Source organism: Fukomys damarensis, unplaced genomic scaffold (assembly GCF_012274545.1).
Source record: "Fukomys damarensis isolate Sample0158 unplaced genomic scaffold, DMR_v1.0_HiC HiC_scaffold_19, whole genome shotgun sequence".
Classification (NCBI taxonomy): Eukaryota; Metazoa; Chordata; class Mammalia; order Rodentia; family Bathyergidae; genus Fukomys; species Fukomys damarensis.
In genome coordinates this window covers 66,213,979-66,230,589 of record NW_022900931.1, presented here as the reverse complement: position 1 = coordinate 66,230,589, position 16,611 = coordinate 66,213,979, and the positions used below count along the sequence as shown (strand labels likewise).

Sequence of the window (16,611 nt, the reverse complement as noted above, 5' to 3'; positions counted from 1 at the left end):
CCCGCGCCCGCGCTCCCGGCCCGGCCTCCCCCCTTCCCTTCTACCTTTCGTCCTTTGCGCGCTGTCGTTTTAGGCTCTCCTTTTCTTCCTCTTGTTTTCCCCCCAGTGTTCTCCCTGCTGTCTCCAGCCTTCCTTCCTCTCCCGTCTTTCTTTTGCCCGCTTCTGGTCCTCCTTACACCCCCTCCCCAGGCAAGGTCCGGCTCTCCTCCCTCTCGGTGCTTCGTCCTCTCCCGAGCCCCTGGGGACCCAGATCTGCCCCCTGGAAACGGCACGCGTTGTCTGATGGAGGGAGGCGGACCCAGTGGGAGAAAGTCCCCAAGTGGGGTGATGGGGAGGGTCACGGCGCGGGTCCCCGGGCGGCCGGCCGAGAGGGCGTGAAGTTAGACCGGAATCGTGGAGGGCAGCAGTCGGGGCGTCCCGGGCCGCGGGCACGGCTCAGGCAAAGGTCCAAAGGCAGGAAGCCAAGGTGATTCCGGAGGACAACGAGGCAGTCAGGTCTGATCACAGCCCTGGGGCCGGGAGCCAAGGAGCTGGGAGAGGTTGGGGTGAATGGGCGGGGCCGTTCTCTGTGCTGGGAAGGCCCGGCCAGGAACTTGGTCCTGCAAGGGTGCGCGGGAGCCACGGAGGGTTGTGAGCAAGGATCAGGTCCGAATGTCCATCCTTTCTGAGAGCGTGAGCGAGGTTGGGATGGAGGCATCCCCTGCACTGAGGGGCTAGGACCCGGAGGCCGAGAGGAAGGGGTGGGGCCGAGAATGTCGGGGCGTCTGCACCGCTGGCGCTGGCGGGAGGGTTTAAGAGGAAGCTGGATCCCGGCCAGGAGCTGAGGGAAAGGGTTCAGTCCCAATGGGGAGCCAGGAGAGAGAGAGAGAGAAGATGCTGCCTGCCTCTGGAGCCTAGTGGACAGCGAGTGCTGGGCAGTTCAGGGAGGACACGCAGGCCAAGGATGATGTTTGGTCCTGGGATTCCCTTCCAGCTCCGCCTCTGGAGAAGCACCCCACCCGTCCCTGTGAGGACAGCTCTACTTACTAATTTCTTGCGCACCTTTCCAGAGGAATTTTACACTTGTATACACACGTGCTGTGCCAGCCTCTTTTTGTATTTTTTGTCCTGAGAGGGAGTCATATTATTCTTCAGTGTTTTTTTAAACACGATACCTTAATGATTCCCCATATCCATGCTGTTAGAGCTACCACATTCATGGCTGTATAGTATTCTATTTATCCATAATCTATACAGTTCATTGAGAAATTGGGATTTAAAAAAACAAACAAACTAGCCCATACGCTTATTCAAATCCTCTGGTTTGGGTGTTAAGAAATAAAATTTCATCCAATGCTTTTAAGTCTCAGAACCCAGATATTTGATAAATACTTCTAGGGCTTTTAAAATTCATTCATAGTTCCTATAATGATCTCCCCTTGCCCGTGATTTCATTTTTCAAAGTTTCTTTTGCCTACAATCAACTGCGGCTCTAAAATATTACACGGAAGGGCCGGGGATTTAGCTCAGTGGTTCGGTGGCCTGCCTTGCAAGGGCAAGGACCGGAGTTCAATCCCCGGTACCAAAAAAAAAAAGACATGGAAAATTCCAGAAATAAACACCTCATAAGCAAGGTAGTGAGAGCTCACACCATCCTTCCGGGACCCGAGCCATCCCTTTGTCAGGCGAACCTGTGCTACCTGTGCCTGGTAGTCACTTAATAACTGCCTCAAGTCCGCGTAGTTATCAACGGACTGTGGAGGCACTGCAGAGCTAGGGTTCAAATAATCTCTTTTATTTATTAATGGCACCCAAGGGCTGCTGGAATTGTTATTACAATGCAGTTACAATCGCTCTGTTTTATTATCGTAGATATTAATCTGCTAGTGTACCTTATGTAAAAAGTAAATGTTGACGTAGGTCTGCATGTCTAGGAAAGACACACGGGATAAGAGTGTTCAGTGCTTCCTGAGGTTTCAGGACTTCCCTGGGGATCTCGCAATGTATTACTCCCTCCCCTGACGAGGGGATAACACTGTCACCATAGGAACAGAGATGGCCATCGTAACAACACGCACTTTTTACTGCATGATTATTTGGGGCCAGTGCCCAGACGAGTTATTTACTATGCATTACACCGTTGATTACAAAGCCACCTTATTATTGGAAAGTCGTCATTTTCCTGTAAGGATAAGGAAACCAAGGTTCTGAATAATGAGTTACTCTTTCACAAAATAAGCGTCAGGTAGAGCCAGGGAGTCAAACTCAGGCTGCTCTGACTCCCAGTTACTTCTTGGGGCAGAGAGCTCCTGCTTCACAGAATGAGCTACCACTGGGGATCGATGCTGGGCACGCTTAGACCTTGCCACACACGTTGCAAGTTCCCCTGTGATTACGAAGCTGCCTGTGTCGGTCCCTGAACTGTGCCTCGACATCAGAGACTGTCCCTCCACGCCCATGCCAGGTGCCCCGTGGACGGGGCTGCCTCATGGTGCTGGCCGCTTGTCCTGCCTGATCTTGCTGTGTTGCGATGTCTGGATGGGTGTCTGTCTCTGGGAATTCGCTGAGGGCACAGTCTCCATCTGAGTTTTTTCTGTGTCCTCAGTATCGCCCAACATGGGTGCGGCTCAGAGCAGGGGTACTGAAAACTGTGAAATGAATGAGTGGAGGGATGGGTGAGTATCAAATGATTTATGCTTTAGGCTGGAATTTGCTTACATCCTGGGACAAGAGCATAGCTCTCATTAGTTCCTGAAACATTAGGTAGGCCTCCATTTGCATAAGTCAGTCGTGGGGACCACTGTTTCTATCGTTCTGTGTGGTGCATGGGCCTCCAAACCCTTCAGCGCCTAAAACACATCTGTTGTAATTTTACACAAATCCCTGAGTTTCAGGACCTGCGTTCCTATCAAACCTGGAGACAGAGGGGCTACTTTTCCCATCGGTGCCTGGCGCTGAGATGCATCTTTCCCATCAGATACCGGCACACAAGTGCCACCGTACCTGTCAGACTTGACTACCCTGTGTCCCTGGTTCCATTCATTCCACTTAGACATAGGAGCCACCGTTCTAACAACTCCTGAGGCGCTGATGCCACCACGCTTGCTCCCCATTGGAGTAGCGTTCCGGTGGAAAGTAGAAACTCCCTGCCCTTCACGAGGCCATCCCCAAGTTTCTGAAACAAGAACAGCTAGACGGGAGGACAGCTGTCCCTTACCTGCCCTGGTCTGAGTCAACAGCTCGCATGTAATACCCAGGGGACGCTGAGTTGGACAACCCTGCATGAGGGATCAAGACTAAACCCGGGACGCTCCCGGGATACCGGTTATTCCTTACAGGTGGGACAATCCTCAGATATATAACAACACAGACCGTTCAAACGCAGCGGGTGCTCCGATCGCTGTATTAGTCCAAAATGGCAATTTGTGCCTGGTAGACTTGTAGGGGCAAAGTTTTGGTGTTGGAGCGGAAGTGGGAGAGATGAATCTTGTTCCCACTCTCTGCTCTCTTCTGGACAAGGGCCTGGGGAAGTGAGTGATTATTTGGGAAGGGTTTCCCACACCTCACCTAGCCGTGCACCACACCTCCTGCTGATCCCGTGTGTGGACCATCTTCAGCCGCTCTTCTCTATATCTAAGCAAAGGTCGGGGAAGGCTGGGCCGAGGAACAAGGATCCTGAGGTGGGTATGGTTTTTACAAGCCTTTCAGCTGCCATCTACCTCACCTACCTCTGGTAATAGCTTTTCCCCAGACGGTCCACATTCCATGAGACTGACAAGAATGTCATGCTAGAAGCAGAAATATCCAGGCTCCCTCTCAAAACTTGGCCCGGACATATATCACCAACAGGGTAATCAGACCATTCATCCATGACCTCCACTACCTGACTAGAAGCCAAGGTTTTACTTTTGATCCTAACCCTTGATTTTATGTCTTTGAAAAGATGCAAGCATTCACACACATGGACAATGTTTTCATTTTCCAAGAACAGCCTTGTCTTGTGTATGTAGCAAGGAGATAAAAAGCATAGAGTCTGGGCTGGACTGCCTGCGATTGGGTCCTGGTTTCCCCACTCCACCAGCCGTGTCTCTCAGTGCCTCAGTTTTGTGATCAGTATGATGGGGTTGATAATAGCCACCTTCATCACAGGATGGAGACATGAGGGAAGGGATTGAAGGAAGAAAGTGCCTGGCACATAGGAGAATTATCTGATGTTATTCCTACCAGTTAATAGACAGCTAGCTCTTTGCTCCAGTTTCTTTATGCACAAACATATAATGTTATCATTTTTTAAAATTTATTTTGGTTTTTTAAAACAGGATTTCACTATGTAGTATGGGCTGGCTAAGTTTATATAAACAAAGCAATTTGTACTTACAGAAATTTTTTTTTTCTTTTTTGCTTGCCTTTATTGACTCCTCTCTTTCTGCCCATTCTCAGGTAACTCTCCACCCAAAATCGTTTGTCCTGTCTATTTTGACAAATCTATTAAGTTGCTCTATTTAATAAAATAGGGCCATTTATTCTTTTTTTTCAGCTTTAATTGAGTTTATTGGTACATTTTAGGGACACAGTACAGTTACATTCATTGTTGGGATCTTGTACCTCTACAAGACGGGTCTTTGTTCTCATTTTTCCCCTTGTCCCTGCCCTCCCTTCACCCTCTCCTCCCCTCCCCATCTACAAACACTTTATTTCCTTTTTTTCATTATCACACATTTTTTTCTTTTGGGGCGATTTATTCTTAAAGAGGTTTTTTCCTTTGCTTACCTTTATTGGTCCCTCTGTTTCTGCCCGTTTTCCCGGTCCAAAATCCAAAATCATTTATCCTATTATGGGCTGAATCATACCTCCAAAAACATATGCTGATGTCCTAATCCCCAGTACCTGTGCATGTGACCTCATCTGAGGTCTTGACTGTTGTAATCAAGATGAGATCGCACTGAATTGGGGTGGGATCTAAATCCAATAACCCCGGTACCCTTAGGAGGAGCGAGATCCGCAGGCTGTGCCCTTGGTTCCCGGTTTCCCCTTCTTTGGCTTCAGGTGTCTGCATGGCTCCACGATCCTGCTCCTGACAGACGGCCAGCGGTCCAGCAGCTTCACGAGGCCGAAACCCTCATGTTCCTGCATCGCGTCAGCAGGTGCTGTGCCGTCTCATAGCCGCGCAGGAAGGCAAGTGCGGGACAGTAAGATGATCCGAGAGAGCCCACATTCCCATTTACCGCTCTGCTACTGTGATTGCTGTTTGAGATTGTTTATTGTTAATCTCTTGCTGTGGTGAATTTATATGCTAAACTGTATCTTAGGGTGAGCACACATACATCACAGGCACACACGTGTTGTCCGTGGTTCCAGTCACCCATGGGTATCTGGGGTGAATACCCCCGTGATTAAGGGTCTGCTGTGCCCGAGGAGAGATTTGGAAGACCACATGGCAAAGAGGCAGACATTAGACAGATGCACCTCTGTCCCGAGGACCCTGGCAGCCACCAGAGGCTGGAACAAGGCAGGAAGGAGCCTTTAGGAAGAGCACAGCTCTCCAAGGCCTAGGCTCCACTCACATGAGAGAATACATCGCTCTGTGGTGCTGTCAGAGAAGCCCTAGGAAACTGATGCACCATCCTTGCTGTGTGTCTCACGTGCTTTTCCTCCGTGCTTAAGTCACAAACCCATGAGTAGTCATACACTTGTGGTGCGTCGAAATCCAGTTTCAGTCTCAGGGTTTGTTCACATTTTTCTGTGTAGTTTTGTCTCACGTCAGTCTTCTGAAGACTGAAGCACTGACTGCCAGCTTCAAGGCCATGTCTGGCCTCCTTTGAACGTGTGTGGCCTCAGGGAATGTGGGAACGATTGCGTTAGCGTCACGTCCGATCCGGGTAATAGTATGAATAATACAGACCATCACGTTATTTCCAGCGATTCTTGAAAACCTTTCAACTTTAAACATTTTCGTATAACTTTGTGAGTCTTGTGTTTGTTCCAGGTCAAAACTGTCTCATTCAGTTGAGGTCTAAGTGCGTGCGTGTGTGCGTGCGTGTGTGTGTGTTCACACTCCTGTGCGTGCGTGCGTGTGTGCATATGTGTTTCTGTGCATGTAATTATATAATTACAGGAGTGAGTGGCTGAAATAACCATTGATGAGTGTGAAAGCCTGCAGGCTGAAGGCGTTTCTTCAGGAGATGGACTCTGGGGCACAAGTTTGAGTTCAGCAAATTAACTGGGGGCCTTCAGAGTCTCCATGCCCCGGGGAGATAAGGGGACAGGACTCGGGGTGGGAGAAGTTGAACCTTTCTCTGTGGAGCCCTCAGGAAGGCCTCAGCCAATCCCACAGGCTTCCTGAGTAGGGGAAGAGGGGCCAGGCCTTACAACACACACTGGCCTGTTAAAAGAAAATTTAAAAATCTGACAGATTAGTTTTTATTTTTCAGAAACATTTTGATTAGCACACGCTTGCCACACGTAATGAGTGCCCTCATCGCGGGAGCATAAACACATCACATCTCAGTCCTGTCCACTTCCTCTCCCTGCTTCCCCTCTCCCTCCGTCCCTTGATCCCTTCCTCATTTGCAAAAAGCTACACAAATTAAATTTAACAGCGTTTATTTAAGCAAAGTGTGATTGGAGAATGGGGCAGTGGGGCGTCACGCAGTCCCGGGGAGGGCTGGAGAGCACCACCCAGCAGCATGAGTGGAGAGCTTCAAGGCAAATGCCGAGGCAGATCTGACAACCCTGTCAACCCTGATCATCCCTGGCCGCTCCCACCACAGGTCTGCCTCTCAGGGAACTCCGTCCTTGTACCGGCTGACACCTGGTGATTTGTTACCCCAAAGCATGCTGAAGTTAGTGCTGAGAGAAGTGTGTCTCCCAAAAAGCAGATTTTGGGGTGAGGCCTGGGGGAGCTGTTTGGGACATGAGGGTTCCACCCTCATGAGTGGATCAATGTGGATTCTAGAAGGACCTGAGGCTACGAGGTCAATTTCTCTTGTTCTCTTTTACCCTCGTATATTCCACCATGCTATGACAAAGCAAGAAGGCCTTCCAGATGCCAGCATCCCCAAAACAGACACTGCAGAATTGGGAGGAGCAAATTCACCCTCCACACACACACACACAATCTGTCTCTGTCTCTTAGGTTTTGGTTTAATTGCACTCTAAGGCTACTGTTTGTCAGGTAGGAACTCAGAATACAGAGACAGCTTTAGACCCATGACCTCCTGCTTGCTCTGCTCCAACAGACCCACCACTGGGCATTGGCTGACCGGGCAGGGGCTGTGGCCTTGGGGAGGCAGCTGCCCCCATCTGAGGGCTTCTTTGGGATGCAGGAATCAGCTGAGGGCTGTCAGTCACCAACTTCCTTTGCAGCTGGGCAAGCAGTGTCCCCACTACAGCATGCCTTTGACACCCACAATAACTGAGGATTTCTGCATAATTACACAACACAGGAAATAGACTTGTGTTGGTAAAAAATGTTAGACGTGCTTTGGTTAGATATGTCGTTAGGAAGAATGTTTTTTCTCCTCTTGGAACCAACAAGTACTTGCAACAAATGTAAATAATATCATAAGACAGGACAGCAAAGATTAGATAAGATGGAAAGCCAGAGATCATTTTTGTGATAGGCAGCAGGCTTTGTAGAATTATTTGCTATTCCAGCATCCACACTGTTACAGAAAATAATCTTTAGTAACTGCATTTGATTTTGTAAAGTTATTTGATTCCAATTAGGTCATACATCTTTTAAGAAAAATGTTATTTGAAGATTTGTCACATTTGTGAAGATGAATTTTTGGAAGGCTAACAACCCTGCCGACTTAAGTTTCTTGAAGTGGAAATAACATCATCTAAACTCATGTACGACAATTTCTATGATAATCCATCTTTGACGCAGGCATCAAAGACTGCAAAGAGCGTGGGGAAAATATAGTGCTAGCAGGGATGTGCCACGGACACCTTTTGTTCTCACTAATCAAACTTCAAAACAACAGGTTTTGAAAGAATACTTAAAAAATATAAATTCTTCATAATTTTCAGTCTACTGAAGCCGACACCTGAAATCTGTCAAGTTGACTGCACAGTACTGTCAACTATTTTTGGAAAACGGGGGCTTTTCAAAGTGGGCCCAAGCTATGATTCTTAAAAGTGCTTTCTAGACAACATGCTTTAAAAAATTTGTTCTGGACGTTATTAAACCATGTACAGAATGGTTGTAGTCACTGTGTACAGCTTCAGCAGGTTGCGTGGGAAACGTGGGTACGAAGAAATAACCAAGTGACTTTTTATTTGATTTGTGACTAATTGAGCTGTATTTCTACTTAGTTGTTGAGATATATCTCAGTCTTGCACATAGTTAAAACACAGAGGATATGAATTACAGAATGTATATAGAATAGAAGTGGTACTTGTCATTGACGATGGAACCCAAAAAAGGCAAAGACTATCAGTGGATTCAAAATTACAAACATCAAGGACCCGAGTTCAATCCCAGGTACAAAAAAAAAAAAAGATACAACATTACAAACGTCACGATTAAATACTACATCAACATCCACAGATGAGCTCAGTCTTAGGTAAAGTAAATGACTGCTCAGGGCAGGACCCTGGTGAGGGCGCATTTGCATCCATCTTGAGCCAAAGTCAGACTCCTGTCATGCAGATTCAGGTCTGTATTCACATGAAGTGTTCAAGCAGGAACAGGACAGCCAAACAGCTTCTCTATGTTCAAGGAGTTACTGAAGCAAGACGGAGCCAGTGCATTATGCAGGTGCCAGTACTGATACAGCAGGACTGGGCTGAAAATGAAAGTGACCCACAGAAAAAGTAGCTTCTTGGAAGAAATTGCTGAAAAGGGAGCCAGACCAAAGAAAGCACTTGGAGGGTGGAACTATTTCACAGAGAATGTGTGCAGTAGAAACTGCTATCATTGTGCCTCTGCAAGGTGCTGGAATGAGCACTGACAGCTGAGATGGAGGTGCAACTTCAGAAGTCATTTTCATGAGGTTGTCCACCTTCTAAGGTCTCTTTTAATGGTCTCACTTCCTGATGTTTGCATCCCTGCTAGACCGCCAAAGACTGTGCAAACTCCCTGCAGGACCGGTGTTTTATGAAGTTAAGTGGTTACACTGTGGGCTGCTGTGTTGGAAATGCCCACGTGGTAAGGACCTGAAGGGTGCCTGGGGCCCACAGCTAGCCAGAAACAAGGCTCCCATCCCAGAGCCCTAAGAGAACTAAGCGATGGCACGGCCCAGTAGCAAACGTGGCAGTGGGTCATGTGTGCCCCGGTGGTCTTCAGACGAGACCCAGACCCTGATTTGGCCCTTGATGCCAGCCTGGAGAGAGATGGGAGCAAGGGATCAGACAGCTGTGCTCAGGTGCCCTGCCCAGGGAAACAATGGCAAAATGATGTAAGCTATGCTAAGCAGCTTGACTTTGGAGTAATTTGTTATGTATCAAAAGATAATTAACCGACTTCCAACTTTTATGTCTTATAGTCAATCCCTTGCACTATCGTCCTATTCCTTTTCTTTTTTTAATCTATCATCCTATTTCTCATCTAAGCTTTAAGGACAGATTCTTCACAAGTGACTGTGTGAACCATCAACTGCATGTTAAGATCTTAGAAAACGTAAGAGAGGCTGGGACTCCCTTCTCTTGGACAATGGTGGACCGGGCTAGGTAGATGACCATTCTGCTGAGAACTGCTCAAGGCGCTGGATGCAGTACCACCAGCAGTCTTTACAAAAGCGCAAAGCACTTGTACATTTTAAGGGTTTCTTTAAAGTCATGAGAGAGAGTTCAGTCTAGTGAGGAATTTCCCAGCTGAGATTTGGAAAGCGAGAAGCAAGGAGAACGTACAAAGCTGCATTTTAACAGAAGAGCATTTGCTTATGCTGATTATAGGAACGAGCTGGTTTTAACCATCTCCTGGGGGTGGGAAAGAGGAGTGGAAGTGGGCCCCAAGTGGTAGCACTGTGACACATGGAGCCCTCTCGGATAGAGGACCTCGCTATAGCAGAAGAAAGGTGACATGCGGAGAGTTGAAGGCACAAGGACAAGAAGACGGTGAGGAAAGGACTTGCTTTCCTCAATAGGAAAAGCAGTGGCGCATTCAGGAGAGTAACTAAGCAAAGAATAATGAAGGGGCTAGAAAGAGAGGTGGGCAGGATTAAGAGGCCCAACAAGGGATCCAAGGGTAAGCAGCAAGAGAAGCCATTAGTGCCTGGAGGGAGGAGGGCAGTGCCCGTGGTCAGCAGGAGCCATAGCCTCCCAGGGTGGTCCGCTGGAGACAAATGGGGCCTGTGTGATAGAGCAGGTACTGTCAGAACCCAGGGGAAGGAACAGGAGGAGCAAGGCTCTCCTTCCCTTCCACCTTCTAGTGCCCTGCCGTGGCCTCCTGTTGGCTCATCCCAGTGGGCAGGGGGAAGGAGAGGATGCTGTCCGGAGAGCCAGCCTCCCAGAGCTGAGCTGAGGAGGCCTACGAGGATCCGAGGATCCGAGGATTCCGGTGCTCTCCTGTCATTGCGGGGTCGTGGGTGCTGTTCCAGCCCTGCTTGATTACAGCAGCCACCTGCAGTGCTTTTCACATCCGATAGCAGGGCGAAAATGAGGTGGGAATGAGACAATTAGTTCCCATAAACACAACCCAGAGTCCTGTGTGTGTGAGGCTACACTGACAATCACTTTTATGCCCTCCTTACCTCCTCGTATACTTTTACTTGCTGGGGACTTGGGCCCAGCAGGAAAACCCAAAGGAACCTGGGTTATCAGTGTTTCCTCTCTCTATTGCTTTGCTGCGGTTTCCTGCTGACTATTATTCTGGACCCAGGGGTCTGAAGAGGTTCCCTGGTGAATGTTCTGGGTGCCAAGGCTAATCCCTCTTCCTCCCACTTTCCCCATAATGTGCTGGATCAGCCAACTAGCTTTACTAGCAACTCTTTCCCCGCTGGTTGGTGAGCATCTTGTCTTAGCCCAAATGGCTTCCACTTTAAAGGACTCGTGACCATGTCCTTTGGTATAAATGCTTCTCCTTTGACACTAGGACTCTCAAGCCCACCCACTCCAAGGTTGCAAGCTTGGGAGTTAAAAATGCAGAAGTGCATGATTGTGTGTGTCAAAAGGCAAAGCTACAACACATTTAAAGACTTTTTTTTCAATTATTCGAAACAGGGTCTCACTGTGTAGCCTGTGCTGGCCTTGAACTCACACTGATTCTCTTGCTTAGCCTCCCAAGACCTGGGATTATAGGCATGAACCACCACCCTCAGCTAATTTAAAGGTCTTAATCAGTTTTATTTGTCACTTTTGAATCAGCAACCCTTCATTCTCCATGGTGCTCCAATGAGCAGAGCCAGAGGAGTTTGGTTTCCAAAGAAGAGGAGGGCTGAGGAAAGCAGAAGCTGAGAACCAAACAAAGATGTGCTATTTCCATTTTACTTTGCTTGTAACAGTTAAAAGCCGAGGAGGCTTTCTTATCATGTCAGCTACAACTGGCCTGTTTGGGGATTTGGTTACTATCTCTCTCTTCTCACTGCTCGGAAGCCGAGATTAGCAACGTGGCTGTGCCTGGTGTGTGGAACTTTGGCATAAGAGACTCCATTTTGGTTGGTTTGGTCTGTTGGGCCTGGAGCCTGCCACCAACCAACGGCCTCCTGGGCTTTTTACTGAATGGATGGAAAGAGCAAGAGGGGCTCCTCCTGCCTGCCCTTCTGGGTGCTGATATTGTATTTTCCAGCTGTGGAGTGGGGAGGACATATCGCGCTGGTTTGAGACAAAATCTGTGCTGTTCAACGTCACCAAGTACCGGCTCTCTGAAGGCACCATAACAGCCTGAGACAGACCTTCCCACCACAAGTCATCTTTTTCTGTGTGGTTGCATATAATTCCACCTCCTGGCCTTCATTTTTTTGTTTGTTTGCTTAGTGTAGAGGACCAGGAGTTGAGCCTTAGCTAGCAGAGTGGTAGAGAGAGATAAGGGATTCTTTTAAGGTAGCCATAAATACTTTCTGATATTTCCAACATGTGTCTTGAGTTGGGCATGTGGGGCCTGAGCTTATCTTTTCATTTTTGTTTGGTCTCCAAGTCAGTGAGAGGCTGCCTATCTGCCACTCGGTCTTCACACTGGCCTTTATCACCAAGGTGACTAAGAGCCACTTCATCTCCCAGTGATTGCCCCTCCACCTGCCCTCTATCGTATTCCACCACTGGCAATAATTACAGCAATTGCAGCACAGTAAAAATGGCTGAGAGGCTTGAAAATAGGATAGGTACAAAATAAGAGAAAATAGTGAGATATTAGACATGTGCAAATAGAGTTAAGTTTTCTAATGTCTCGGAGGAGGCATAAACAACTTGTAGACTTTATTAAGTGTGCAAGTTACAATCTCTAGTATAACTGAAACTTAATTCCAAACTAATAGAAGAGAAATGAACTAGGGAAGAGAAACATACCTACTAGTCCAAAAGCAGTCAGGGGGAAAAAAATGATTAAAAAGGCAAAATGCAATGAAGGCACAAATATGTTAGACCGAAACCCAGATACATTAGTAGTTGTAGTAATCATAATGTAAGGCTCCCGTTAAAATCATGTGACACACACACACACACACACACACACACACAAATAGTAACCTAACTATGCATTTTATAAGATGCATCTAAAACACGCATGCAGGCATGTCAGACAGAAGACACGCAGTGTGGCACATTCTCACCACAGAGCTACGTGGTTGCATAAATGTCAACCACATAGACTTTAAGGCACATGGCTTTATTTACCAGAAACAAAGGATCATACCACAGGATAAAAGTTTCAATTCCTCAAAATAGTAAAATTCTTAGTATTCACTGAATCATAGAGCTTCAAAATATATAAAGCAAAAGTTGACAGAACTACAAAAAAATACAAATTTACAAGCAGTGGGAAATCATGGTATAAGTATTGCTCATTAATGAACAAGCAGGAGGGGCTGGGGGTGTAGTTCAGCTGTTCCACCACCTGCCTCAAAAGCTCAGGGTCCAGAGTTCTATCCCTGGTACCAAAAAACAAACAAACAAATAATGCAGTGAACGAGCAGGTAAAACAAATCAGTAAATATATGGAAAATCTTAAAAATATAATTAATAAATGGATTTGAACAAAAGACAAAACCCTGCACTCATAACTTTCAGAATGCAAGAATTATTTTTAATCTGTAATCTTTCTAGTGTCCTTAAAGCTCATGAGGAATATTTGTAAAATTTCACCATAGACTAAACATAAAAAAACTCATACTTCAAAAGATTCACATCATAGAAAGTGTATTTCCTGACTACTTCACAGTTAGAGTGAAAATCTAAAACAAAACTATTGGATTCTTGAAGGTTTGGAAATTAAGAAATCAGTCTTTAAAGGTTCAAGATTAGCTCATTGGTTCCACCACCTGCCTCACAAGCACAAGGTCCTGAGTTCCACCGCTGGTACAAAAAAAAAAAAAATAAAGTTCATGGGTCAACTATGCAGTCAAATTAGAAGTTAAAAAATATTTTGAGGGATATGAATATCTTAATTGCATATTTTTAGAAGATAAATAAGCTAAATTAAATTGGATATTTCTTTTCAAAAGGCAAAATGAATGTGGAACAAAATAATCAAAAAAATTAATCAAAGCTTTAAATTGTTCTTTGAAAGAATAATAGAATTGATAACCCTCTGGTGAGCTTAACCACTGTGAAAAGAGAGAAGGGATATTTAGCTAATATCAGGAATAAAAAAACAGAACACAACCAGAGATTTGATAGACATTAAAGATAATATTTTGAACAATTTTATATAAATATCTTTGAAATTAGAGCAAATGAAAAATTTCTAAAATATTCAGTTTAGTACAATCACTTCAGGAAAAAATAGAAAATCTGAATAGTTCTACAATTTAGAAGAATTAGTGGTAAAAAATCATCACACAAGAAAAGCTTTACGTCCAAAGGATATAATCAGTAAATTATATCAAAAATCAACAAAAAAAACTTTGTTATTTTCCAAGTTTTGGGATGCTAATACAGGATAAACTCTATACCAAAGCCCAACATCAAATGAAAGTTAGGCCCATCTTAATCGGGTGCACAAATATTTTTTTTTAATTTGCAAGCTAAATTGAACTAGATATAAAAGGCTAATGTATCATATTAAAGATATCTTTGTTCAGTCACACTAGCCATATTGCACCTGCTGAAAATCCACATGGAGCTAACGGCTACCATATTGGACATCCCAGAAAAATAACATTGCTACTATTGTGAAAAGCACTATTACCACTATACATGCTATATGTAAGAATCATTTATCTATGCATCATAATGGCTTAAAATAAAAATAACACAGGGCCGGGGATTTAGCTCAGTGGTTCGGTGGCCTGCCTTGCAAGTGCAAGGACTGGAGTTCAATCCCTGGTACAAAAAACAAAACAAAACAAAACAAAAAAACAAAACCCACACACAGCAAAAATGGTAAAAAGGTATCTCTGACAAAAGGCCACAGAGAAAAATCAAAACTGGTATATCAGAAATAGTTTATGGAATCCAACAGAACCCAGCTACCTCACCTGCTAAAGAAATATAGAAATCACTGGTGATAATGGTGAAACTCTAAAGTTGTTAGAGTTAAAGCCAGGAACAAGGCAGGGGCCCACTTACCACGATTATCATTGTTTCTGGAAAAGATAGCTGAACAGGAAGGTAAAATGAAGTAGAAACATGAGATTTGCAAAGACCAGACTGTTATCTTTCACAGGCAATGTGACCCCAAAACTCCAAGGGGATTTGTCGATAAACCTTGGAATTCATAATCAAGGGGTTTTTAGGGCGGCAAAATGTAAGACCTATATACTAATCGGATCTTAGGATAAGTCAACAAGTAGACCAGATCCCTGTCTCATGCCGTACACAAAACCATTCCTGACAAATACAAGATGATCTTGAGGCAATAATTTTCAATTGATTATCTTTTAATGTATGGAAGTTATTAACTTTTATAAATTAACCATACGACCCATTTCAAGTATGGGTACTTTTTGTCCGTTCCCCAGGATGGATTTCACAAATGTGGAGGTATTTTCGTTTTACTAACTGGGTGGGGGAAGAGATGCTACGGGCATCTATCGAGTAGAAGCCAGAGATGCTGCTGAACACCCCGTAATTTACGGGCCACTCGCTCTCCCCACAGCCTGGCAAAATGCTTTCCGGTTCCAAATGCCAATCGCGCTCAACTGAGCAACTCTGATCTAACCTGACGCTTACATGGGCTGTTGAATTGCTTGCAGTCGCTTTTCCATTTACGTTTGAGTGTTCTAGGTATGTGGTCATTACCAACTGCCTACCGCGAGGGTACACAGGTCCTTCCCAGCTTTGTGCCTTTTCACGTGGCTCTGTTTTGCATTGCGTTTGGCTGGGACTTTCAGAAAAACCAGTCCTAGCGAGCAGTTGAACTCTATTTTGCTGATTCTGTCGCTGAATGAGTTATGGCCAGGAATTCTGTCTCAGCGCTGAAGATCTGAAAAGCAGACGCTTGTTCTTCTGAGAACCGGATGCCTTGTGTGCAGGTATCTGACTAAAGTCAGCTCTGAATGAGGCTGTCTCTGAGCAAGGCTGGCTGGGGTCCTCCCCTCACTGTCTCCTTGGGTTCTGACTTTGGCTTTCACATTCAGTCTGTCAGGTGCCCAGTGCCCTTGAATGGATTCTTTTTTTGTTTGTTTGTTTTTTCTTTTCTTTTCTTAACACAGATCAGTTTCTTTTGCAACCAAGAATCCCACTGGTAGAACATTAACTACTACGGGTGGTATCAGGTACCATTTCCTCGTTCCTGACTCTGTTGAAAACCATCTCTCATTTGCATTCACAGGACCCATGAGCTCACTACTTCCGGTTCTGGTCCAATGCCGTAGGAGTCATTCTTTTTTCTGTCTCTCCATTTGTGTAAGGCCCTTCTTTGAGAATGCAAAAGCGGTTTCCCAGTTTCAGTAACATGTTCACTTCTGTAATCGATCTCCAAGTGCAAGGGGTCCTCCGTCTCCGCCACTCCTGTGGCCCTCATCCTGCTTGGCTCTGCTTCTCCTGGCCAGGATGCCTCCTTCGCCACCAGGGGGCTCCCTCATCATCCTGTTCATGCTCTGCCGCCCTAGCAGGGCCATCCCTGAGTACGCAATCACATGCAAATGCCCTTTATGCTCAGGCTCAGCCATTATTCCTGACATGGTCCAGTAGAAATCATCTTTGCTCTTCTTTTTTAAATGAGTAGTAGTGTATTCCCATCTTCATTCTCTTTATATCCCCTTGCCCTCCATCTCTCCCCTTTCCCAACATTTCCTGGTCCACTCTCCATTTGTAAAAAAAAATCTGTCTCCCCATCTCCTATTATCTCTTTTACTTTTCTCTTTGATTTATTTATACTTTAGGTTTCTCATGTGAGAGAAAACACACACTATCTAAACTTGCACGTCTGATTTATTTCACTCAACCTTATGGATTATTCTTCTGAAACTGCTCTGTACTCATTCTGCTCTGCAGTACCTGATGCCTTGAACTCTGCTGACCACAAAAGGTACAGAAGGGGTCAGAGGAGAAGGAAAGGGAATAGAGGAAGGAGAGGAGGAGGAGGAGGAG

At 45.6% G+C, this 16,611-nt stretch overlaps 1 protein-coding gene and 1 long non-coding RNA gene across 11 annotated transcripts in view; both read left to right on the top strand.

Moving 5' to 3' along the window:
- Nucleotides 1–8,484, top strand: part of LOC109117828 — a 10,172-nt gene extending 1,688 nt beyond the window's left edge. Inside the window, exons 1-3 of one of the 5 annotated variants that reach the window (XR_004518040.1) lie at nt 7–495; nt 2,585–3,659; nt 5,026–8,484. This is a non-coding gene — a long non-coding RNA (uncharacterized LOC109117828). Of the gene's footprint in view, nt 1–6; nt 4,420–5,025 lie in introns of those variants that run through there. The other 4 variants (XR_002025118.1, XR_004518041.1, XR_004518038.1 and 1 more) reach the window with 4 other exon arrangements.
- A 1,907-nt stretch (nt 8,485–10,391) lies between these two features.
- Nucleotides 10,392–16,611, top strand: part of LOC104857227 (sialic acid-binding Ig-like lectin 14) — a 22,991-nt gene continuing 16,771 nt past the window's right edge. For all 6 annotated transcript variants that reach the window (XR_002025117.2, XM_019206497.1, XM_019206496.1 and 3 more), the window contains exon 1: nt 10,392–10,586. The gene's annotated coding sequence lies outside the window, so the exon portion shown is untranslated. The remainder of the gene's footprint in view (nt 10,587–16,611) is intronic.